Raw genomic sequence first — 10,101 nt, forward strand, 5'->3', positions numbered from 1 at the left:
GTATCCTGTTGCCGATTATCGGTATCCTAGTGCCTATAATCTGTATACTATTGCCCACTCTCGGTATCCTATTGCCAATTATCAGTATCCTATTGTCCACTATCTGTATCCTATTGTCCACTCTTGGTATCCTTTTGCCGATTATCAATATCCTATTGCCTACTATCGGTATCCAGTTGCCCACTATCGGTTTCCTATTGCCCACTCTCGGTATCCAGTTTCCTATTATCTGTATCCTATTGCCCACTATGGGTCTCCTATTGCCACTTTTGGTATCCTATTGCCCACTATCAGTATCCTATTGCTCACTATCGGTATCCTATTGCCTATTATCAGTATCCTATTGCCCATTATTGGTATCCGCTTGCCCACTCTCGGTATCCTATTGCCCACTCTCGGTATCCTTTTGCCGATTATCGGCATCTTATTGCCCACTATCGGTATCCTTTTGCCGATTATCGGTATCCTATTGCCCACTATCAGTATCCTATTGCCTATTTTCTGTATCCTATTGCCCACTATAGGTATCCTATTGTCCATTATTGGTGTCCTATTGCCTATTATCAGTATCCTATTGCCCACTATCGGTATCCTATTGCCCACTATTGACATTCTAACGGTTTCCTATTGCCTATTAGCAGTATCCTGTTGCCCACTATCGGTACCGTATTGCCTATTATCTGTATCTTATTGCCCACTATCGGTATCCTATTGCCCATTATCAGTATCCTATTGCCTATTATCAGTATCCTGTTGTCTATTATCGGTATCCTAGTGCCTATAATCTGTAAACTATTGCCCACTCTCGGTATCCTATTGCCTATTATCGATATCGTATTGCTCACTATTGGTATCCTATTGCCCATGATCAGTATCCTATTGCCTGCTATTGGTATCCTATTGCCCATGATCAGTATCCTATTGCCTATTATCAGTATCCTATTGCCTACTATCGGTATTCTATTGCCTATTATCAGTACCCTATTGCCTATTATTGTTATCCTATTGCCCTCTCTCCGTATCCTATTGCCCACTATCGATATCCTATTGTCCACTCTCGGTATCCCATTGCCTAAAATCGGTATCCTATTGCCTATATCTGTCTCTTATTGCCGATTATCGGTATCCCATTGCCTATTATCGGTATCCCATTGCCTATATCTGTCTCTTATTGCCGATTATCGGTACCTATTGCCCATTATTGGTATCCTTTTGCCCACTATCTGTATCCTATTGCCTATTATCGGTATCCTATTGCCCATTATTGGTATCCTATTGCCCACTATTGGTATCCTTTTGCCCACTCTTGGTATCCTTTTGCCAATTATCAGTATCCTATTGCCTATTATTGGTATCTTTTTGCCTACTATCGGTATCCTATTCACACTATCGGTTTCCTATTGCCTATTATCAGTATCCTATTGCCCACTATGGGTCTCCTATTGCCCGGTATCCTTTTGCCGATTATCAGTATCCTATTGCCCACTATGGGTCTCCTATTGCCACTTTTGGTAACCTATTGCCCACTATCGGTATCCTATTGCCTATTATCAGTATCCTATTGCCCATTATTGGTATCCTCTTGCCCAATCTCGGTATCCTATTGCCCACTCTCGGTATCCTTTTGCCGATTATCAGTATCCTATTGCTCACTATCGGTATCCTTTTGCCGATTATCGGCATCCTATTGCCCACTATCGGTATCCTTTTGCCAATTATCGGTATCATATTGCCCACTATCGGTATCCTTTTGCCGATTATCGGCATCTTATTGCCCACTATCGGTATCCTTTTGCCGATTATCGGTATCCTATTGCCTACTATCAGTATTCTATTGCCTATTATCAGTACCCTATTGCCTATTATTGTTATCCTATTGCCCTCTCTTCGTATCCTATTGCCCACTCTCGGTATCCCATTGCCTAAAATCGGTATCCTATTGCCTATTATCGGTATCACATTGCCTATATCTGTCTCTTATTGCCGATTATCGGTATCCTATTGCCCACTATCGGTATCCTATTGCCCACTATCGGTATCCTATTGCCCATTATTGGTATCCTATTGCCCACTATCAGTATCCTATTGCCTATTGTCGGTATCCTATTGCAAAGTATCAGTATCCTATTGCTCACCCTCGGTATCCTTTTGCCGATTATCGGCATCTTATTGCCCACTATCGGTATCCTTTTGCCGATTATCTGTATCCTATTGCCCACTATAGGTATCCTATTGTCCATTATTGGTATCCTATTGCCTATTAGCGATATCCTATTGCCCAGTCTCGGTATCCTATTGCCCACTTTCGGTATCCCATTGCCTATTGTTGGTATCCTATTGCCCACTCTCGGTATCCTATTGCCTGTAATCAGTATCCTATTGCCAACTATCGATATCCTATTTCCTATTGTCAGTATCCTGTTGCCGATTATCAGTATCCTATTGCCCACTATCGGTCTCCTATTGCCTATTATCAGTATCCTATTGCCCACTATTGGTATCCTATTGCCCACTATCGGTATCTTATTGCTTATTATCGGTGTCCTGCTGCATATTATTGGTATCCTGTTGCCTAATATGGGAATCCTATTTCCTACTATCAGCATCCTGTTGCCTAATATTTCTATCCTATTTCCTTATGTCAGCATCGTATTTCTTACTATTGCTATCCTATTGCCTAATATCGGCATCCTATTGCCTACTATCGGTGTTATGGGAGTTACCGTTGTCCAGTACTGACTGAAACAGATCTGTAAATATTCTGGCTAGCAGAACTCCTATTGTGGGTGGCACGGTGGCATGTGGGTGGCACGGTGGCACAGTGGTTAGCACTGCTGCCTCGCAGCGCCAGAGACCCGGGTTCAATTCCCGCCTCAGGCGACTGACTGTGTGGAGTTTGCACATTCTCCCCGTGTCTGCGTGGGTTTCCTCTGGGTGCTCCGGTTTCCTCCCACAGTCCAAAGATGTGCAGGTCAGGTGAATTGGCCATGCTAAATTGCCCGCAGTGTTAGGTAAGGGGTAAATGTAGGGGTATGGGTGGGTTTCGCTTCGGCGGGTCGGTGTGGACTTGTTGGGCCGAAGGGCCTGTTTCCACACTGTAAAGTAATCTAAACTGCTCAGAGGTTTGATTCATTTATTGATGCCCTCGTGCCTATCTTCGAGGCATAGATCGGAATGTGATAGGAGATTTTCCACTTGCCAGGATGAGCGCAACTCCCATAAGTTGCTTGATTGGTAACCATCTGTTGCTTGATTGGTACACAATCCACCACCTTCAGTATTTCCTGTCTTCACCATCAAAGCGCACTGGCGGCTGTATGTAACAGCTCCCAGATGCACTGCTGCAGTTCAGTAAGGTTACTTTGACAGTACTTTCCAAATACATGATCTCTAGACTGACAATGAAACAAATAATTGGGAACACCGCCACCCACAAATTCCTTTTCCAGTCTCATACCATACTGACTTTGAAATATATCACTGTTCTTTCACAGTTGCTGGATCAAAATCCTAACTCCATGACAGCACCGTGGTGTGCCCACATCATATCTACTGCAGTGGTTCAAGAAGACAGCTCACCGCGATTTAGATTGGTCAATAAACATTGACCCATATAACAATGTAAAACAAAGAAGTTGTTACGTTCTTGAATAGGAACAGTTTCTCCCAGAAACAAAACAAAGAACTATGGATGCCGCAAATCTGAACCAAAAATAAAAATTGCTGGAGAAGTTCAGCAGATCTGGCAGCATCTGTGGAGAGTCTAGTGATCCGTCTTCATAACTGCTAGCATCAAGGTAAAAATACCCAGATCCCATGAAAGAATAAAGACAAATTAAAAGTTATTCTTCTTATTTTTTAGCTCCCAAATATACGTTCGTAAATTAGATCTAACGTCACTGACCTCACTGTCAACCATCTTTTGGTTATATTGCCAAGTCCATCTCAATCCATCTTTTCTCTGCTATGAGACATTTCCCAGGGCATGGAGTTATTTAATGACTTATTTTAATGGAGTTTTCTGTAATCTTACAGTCATAGAGTCATAGAGATGTACAGCACTGAAACAGTCCCTTTGGTCCAACTCGTCAATGTAAAAACAATGACTGCAGATGCTGGAAACCAGATTCTAGATTAGAGTGGTGCTGGAAAAGCACAGCAGTTCAGGCAGCATCCGAGGAGCAGGGAAATCAGCGTTTCGGGCAAAAGCCCTTCATCAGGAAAGAGGCAGAGTGCCTGAAGGGTGGAGAGATAAATGAGAGGAGGGTGGGATGGGGAGAAAGTAGCGTAGAGTACAATAGGTAAGTGGGGTTGGGGATGAAGGTGATAGGTCAGGGAGGAGGGTGGGAGAAGGTAGCAAAGAGTAGCACCTATCCACCCCACCCCCACCCTCCTCTCATTTATCTCTCCACCCTTCAGGCACTCTGCCTCTTTCCTGATGAAGGGCTTTTGCCCGAAACATCGATTTCCCTGCTCCTTAGATGCTGCCTGAACTGCTGTGCTTTTCCAGCACCACTCTAATCCAACTCGTCTATGCCAACCAGATATCTAAAAGAAATCTAGTCCAATTTGCTAGCAATTGGTCCATATCCCTGTAAACCCTTTCTATTCATATACCTGTCCCAAGGCCTTTAAATGTGGCATTTGTACCAGCCTCCACCACTTCCTCTAACAGCTCATTCCATACACGCACCACCCTATGCATAGAAAATTGCCCCTTAGGTTCCTTTTAAATCTTTCCTCTGTCACCTTAAACCTATGCCCTCTTGTTCTGGACTCCCCCACCCAGGGGTAAAAACCTTGTTTGTTTACCCTACACATGCCATTATGATTTTATAAACCTCTATAAGGTCACCCCTCAGCCTCCGACACTCCAGGAAAAATAGCTCTAGCCTATTCAGCCTCTCCCTACAGCTCAAACCCTCCAAGCCTGGCAACATGCTTGTAAACCTTTTCTGAACCTTTTCAAGTTTCACAACATCCTTCCAATAGCAGAGAGACCAGAATTGCACACAGTATTCAAATAGTGTCCTAACCAATGTCCAGTATAACTGCAACATGACCTCCCAACTCCTGTGCTCAATGCACTGATCAATAAAGGCAAGCATACAAACACCTTCTCCACTATCCTGTCAACCTGTGATTCTACTTTCAAGGAACTATGAACCTGCGCTCCAAGGTCTCTTTGTTCATTAACACTCCCCAGGACCTTACCATTAAGTGTATAAGTCCTGCTCTGATTTGCCTTTCCAAAATGCATCACCTCGCATTTATCTAAATTAAACTCCATCTGCCACTGTTCAGCCCATTGGCCCGTCTGATCAAGATCCCATTGTAATCTGAGGTAACCTTCTTCATTGTCCACTACATTTTCAATTTTATGTCATCTGCAAACTTACCAACCATACCTCCTATGTTCACATCCAAATCATTTATATAAATGACAAAAGGTTAAACAGCCCATTGCCTATGATGGTCAAGACTAGCAAATGAGGTGAATTATTAGACAGTGACCAGAACCAATGGCAACCAAATCTGAAGACTCCACAACTTCAGGAGATGAGAACATTGGCCAGACAAAGCAAAAATCCTGTGCAGCAATTTTTATCTGATAATATTGCTGACAAATTTCTTGTCATCCACAGCTGCACTGAGTTGGCAGGCCCTGGGTGCAAAGACATGTAAAAGTTTTGGGAATAGTGGCAGCTTCTCTCCAGGGGCTTCTCTGTGACCCATTACTGAGTGACCAGTATTTCGGTGAAATATGATGTCGTGACTTTGTTACGTTTTTTCCTTTTTTAGTCATGGACATTTCTCATCATTTAGTAATTTATTTAGTGAATTCAAATCCTCAGTTCTAAGTGGTAACCCTCACATTTACTGGCTTTAAGGCAATTAGTCTGCCACTTAATTTGTTACTGGGACATCCCTCCGCTATATGTCGGACTGTTAATGTCTCTCCACTGGTGTAGGTGAGGTTTGTAATTGAGGTTCCAGTAGTGGAGGATGGCTGTACTGGGTCACCAACTTCACCTTAACCTGTTCAACACAGACCACTCTCACCTTAGCGCTTCAGAGCCTTTCATTCGACAGGTGGGCTTTGCCACAAGTGACTTCCCGTGTTTCCCATTCCATGATCCGAGGGATACTCATTCTCCGAGTTAATACCTCCAATGTCTCCAGCTCCCTTTCTTGTGGTGGGATCAAACTCATCTGAGAGCTGGCAGATCGATTCCATTTTGGTGTCTTAAATGAGAAACAAAAACTTTCCAACAGTGCAACATTCCTTCACTCTTTCTGAAGTATTTCGTGCTGAGGTTACTGGAGTGGAATGCAACAGTGAAAAGCTTGTTCTTTCCAGAGGTCCAATACCTCATTTCCTGCTTTGTAATGGACTAAACTGTGATGATGACTGTTCTGTTATCCAAATTTTATTAAGATTAGTCAGTGCTGGTTTTGGGAGTTCACTTCACTTCGCTTCCAACCACTTATGAATTGTTCAAATACCACAAGGGACCTATTTTGGTTTAAGTGTGCGAGGTGGAGCTTGTTTTCCCCTGTAAAAGGGTTTTCTGCAGTCGGTATCTAATCCGAACCACACCATTTGAGTAATTGAAATGCAGATCAATGCTGATTTAAATACTTGGCAGCATTTGATATAAAATTTTACAAAATTTCCCTCCCCGCCCAGTTGGTAAGAAATTTGAAGGATCACTGGTGGCAAAGCTGTAGGAGTTGTAGCATTGGATTCCTCCACACCCTATTCACTTTTTCCATTCTTATAACTATTTCATACTGCATCATCAGATGTACCTCAAACTGAGGGTGACGTCTGCTCAGGGTCATGCATTTCTTCCATCTGTAATCACATAACTGAACAGGTTAGGTCTTGACTGACTAATGTCTAGGCACATGGGGCTATCCCATGAGGCATTGGGAACCAGAATTCAGGATTTGCCTCCTTTTCTCTCCTATAGCCTCAGCATTAAGGCTTTTAGATTCAAATCATCGTACAGCTCAATGGACAAAATGTTACAATTTTAATCAATTGGTGATCCTCCCAGTCATTGATGTCAATGCTGATTGGCTTTATGAAGAACTGCAGAATGTTCTTGTGGTGTTTTCCTTGAGCTTTGAGAAAGCAGGCCTTGGCAGGAGATTTGTTTTTTGACAGGCAGGACATTGTGTCCAGTCCATTGTAGTTGATTTAACATTAGCTTCGCCTGCATTCTTATGAAGCTGGCTTCAAAACGAACGCTAGCATTTGTCAAAAGGTATTTTTATTGAATTCTGAGGACGTGGCGATAACATTGCTGCTGGCATTTTTCTTGCCCTCTTTTATGTCACTAATGTGCACTCCTCATCTGCTGGACAAGAAAAACACTAAAGATCAGGAGGTTTGTTGACTAGTGGAGCACTTTGTTGTCAAACATTTGCTGTTAGGCCATCTGTTCCAGTATTGGATCTCCTTATGAATGGTGACCTTTGGAGACAGCTGGCGATCAAGGTATCGGAAGTGCTCGATATCTTTCAGAGTCCCTCCTTCAACATACATGGGAGGTAAATATTTACTCAGCCTCGACTGGGTTGATAGATAAGTTTTGGATTGGCAGTGTTCAAACACAGGCCAAGGCTCTTGCTTGCAGAATTGAAGAGATGGAGAGTGGCTTGAAAATACAACACAGAGTCAGCAACAAAACCGCAAACACTCACATTCTGCTAGTCATGGTTGTTGTCAATTGAGGTTAAAGAGCTTTGCATCTGGACAGTGTTAAAAATTAACACTAGAGGGCATTTGATCTTTGATGAGGTGAAGGTCAGTGTCAGGTAGATTGTAAATAGTATGGGAGCTATCCCATAGCCTTGTTTGCCCCAGTCTGAACTTTGAAGGCACTTATTTCAGATCTCTCATTCAAGACATTTGCAGTCAGCTATCATGAAACAGTTGCAGAATTGTGTTTAAATTTGTTGAGTATCCAAATCTCAAGAACACGGTGCACAGAGACCTATGTTTTACCAAATTAAATACTTTGAGCAGGTTGATAATACAATGGAGGAGAAAGTGAGGTCTGCAGATGCTGGAGATCAAAGTTGAAACTTTATTGCTGGAACAGCACAGCAGGTCAGGCAGCATCCAGGGAACAGGAGATTCGACGTTTCGGGCACAGGCCCTTCTTCAGGAATGAGCCATTGATAATACAATGGAAAGTACTGAAAACTAAAAATGCTGGAGATCACAGTGGATTAGGTAGCATCCATGGAGAGACAGCAAGCTAACATTTCCAGTCTAGATGACTCTTCATCAGAACTGATGTAAAGTGTGGAGGGAGTCAGGGAGCAGGAGTGCTGGGAGAGAAAAGGTGGTGAGAGTTCAGATTAAGTGATCAGAAAACGAGAATGGCAGAACAATGGTGTCTCCAACTGCCAAACTGGAAATACCTACACAGACACTGTACCCCAACTCTTCCTCTGTTACATCGATGATTGCATTGATGCAGCATCCTGTACCCAAGCTGAACTGGAGCAGTTCATCAACTTCACCCACAACTTCCACCCCGCCCTCAAATTCACTTGGTCCATCCTGGAAACCTCCCTCTCCTTTCTTAACCTCACCATTTCCATCTCTGGTGACAGTCTCCAGGTGGACGTCTAAAGACTCCCATAACTACCTGGACTACTTCTCCTCCCACCCAGCATCCTGCAAGACCTCCAGCCCATTCTCCCAATTCCTCCACCTCCATCTCCAGAAAGTAGCTTTGCTCCTCGGGTGCTGTCTGACCTGCTGTGCTTTTCCAGCACCACTCTAATCTAGATTCTGGTTTCCAGCATCTGCAGTCCTTGTTTTTACCCAGTTGATTTTAACCCTACTGCAAATCCTCTTGCAAGGATGCCTGCCTTGAAGAAGTTTTCCTCCTCTCTCTCCAGGAATCTCAGTGAGTCCCTTTCTCATTGCAATCCCCAGGTCATCACCTCTGCCCTGAAGCTCTTCTACCAAGTCCTGAAACAGACTCGCCTCATTTCCCCTTCCCCCACCTCACTCCAGCTCCAATCGTCCAGATCAGTATCGTCCCCATGACTTGTCCTACCTGCCTATCTTTCTTTCCACCTATCCACTCCACCCTCCTCCCTGCCCTATCACCTCCATTCCCACCCTCATTCACCTATTATACTCTATGCTACTTTCTCCCCACCCCCATCCCCTCTAATTTATCTCCACTCTGCAGGCACTCTGCCTCTGTTCCTGATGAAGGGCTTTTGCCCAAAACATCGATTTTCCTGCTCCTCGGATGCTGCCTGACCTGCTGTACTTTTCCAGCACCACTCTCATCTAGACCCCAGAAGTTTTGATGGTAAAACAAGAGGGAAATGCCTCCACAGCATGATTAAAGATAGTTACCTCCTTGGAGATAGTTACAGTTGTCACACCCCTGACATCAGGTGGAGGGTAGTGACAAAAATCTATATGTTGATTGCATCAGTTCTTGATGTCAGTGAAAGTCTTGCAGGTTTGAAGATCAAAACTCCTGGGGTCTAGATTAGAGCGGTGTTGGAAAAGCACAGCAAGTCAGGCAGCTAACAAGCTCTTTTGTCCATGTTTGAAACTAGGCTATAAGGAGGTGAGGAGCTGAGTGACTTGACAGAACCCAAAATGAGCATTGGTGAGCAGGTGATTGTTAAACAAGTGCTATCTGGCAGCAGTATCAAGGTCCACTTCCATTTCTTTACTGATAATTAAATGTAGACTGATAGGCTATAATTAGTCTGTAAGATTTCTGGAACTATGAGTATGATAGGCTATTGGTTGACTAGTCTGTAAGACAGATCTCCCAACTTCAGACCCTTCCCCCCGATATTTGCAAAGAGGACTTTGCAAGGTCATTATTTTTTTGAGGCTTTTTATCAGTTTTGTACAACGAGTGACTTGCTAGGCCATTTCAGAGTCAAATACATTGCTGTGGCATGTCGTCCAGACTGGGAAAGGATAGCTATTTCATTCCCTAAAAGTGAACCCAGTGTTTTTTTAATTATGAAAAATTGCAATGATTTTCAATTCCAGATATTTTTTAAATTCAGATTTTAAAACCTCACCATCTGCTGTGC

The sequence above is a fragment of the Chiloscyllium plagiosum genome, chromosome 3, assembly GCF_004010195.1.
Source record: "Chiloscyllium plagiosum isolate BGI_BamShark_2017 chromosome 3, ASM401019v2, whole genome shotgun sequence".
Taxonomy (NCBI): Eukaryota; Metazoa; Chordata; class Chondrichthyes; order Orectolobiformes; family Hemiscylliidae; genus Chiloscyllium; species Chiloscyllium plagiosum.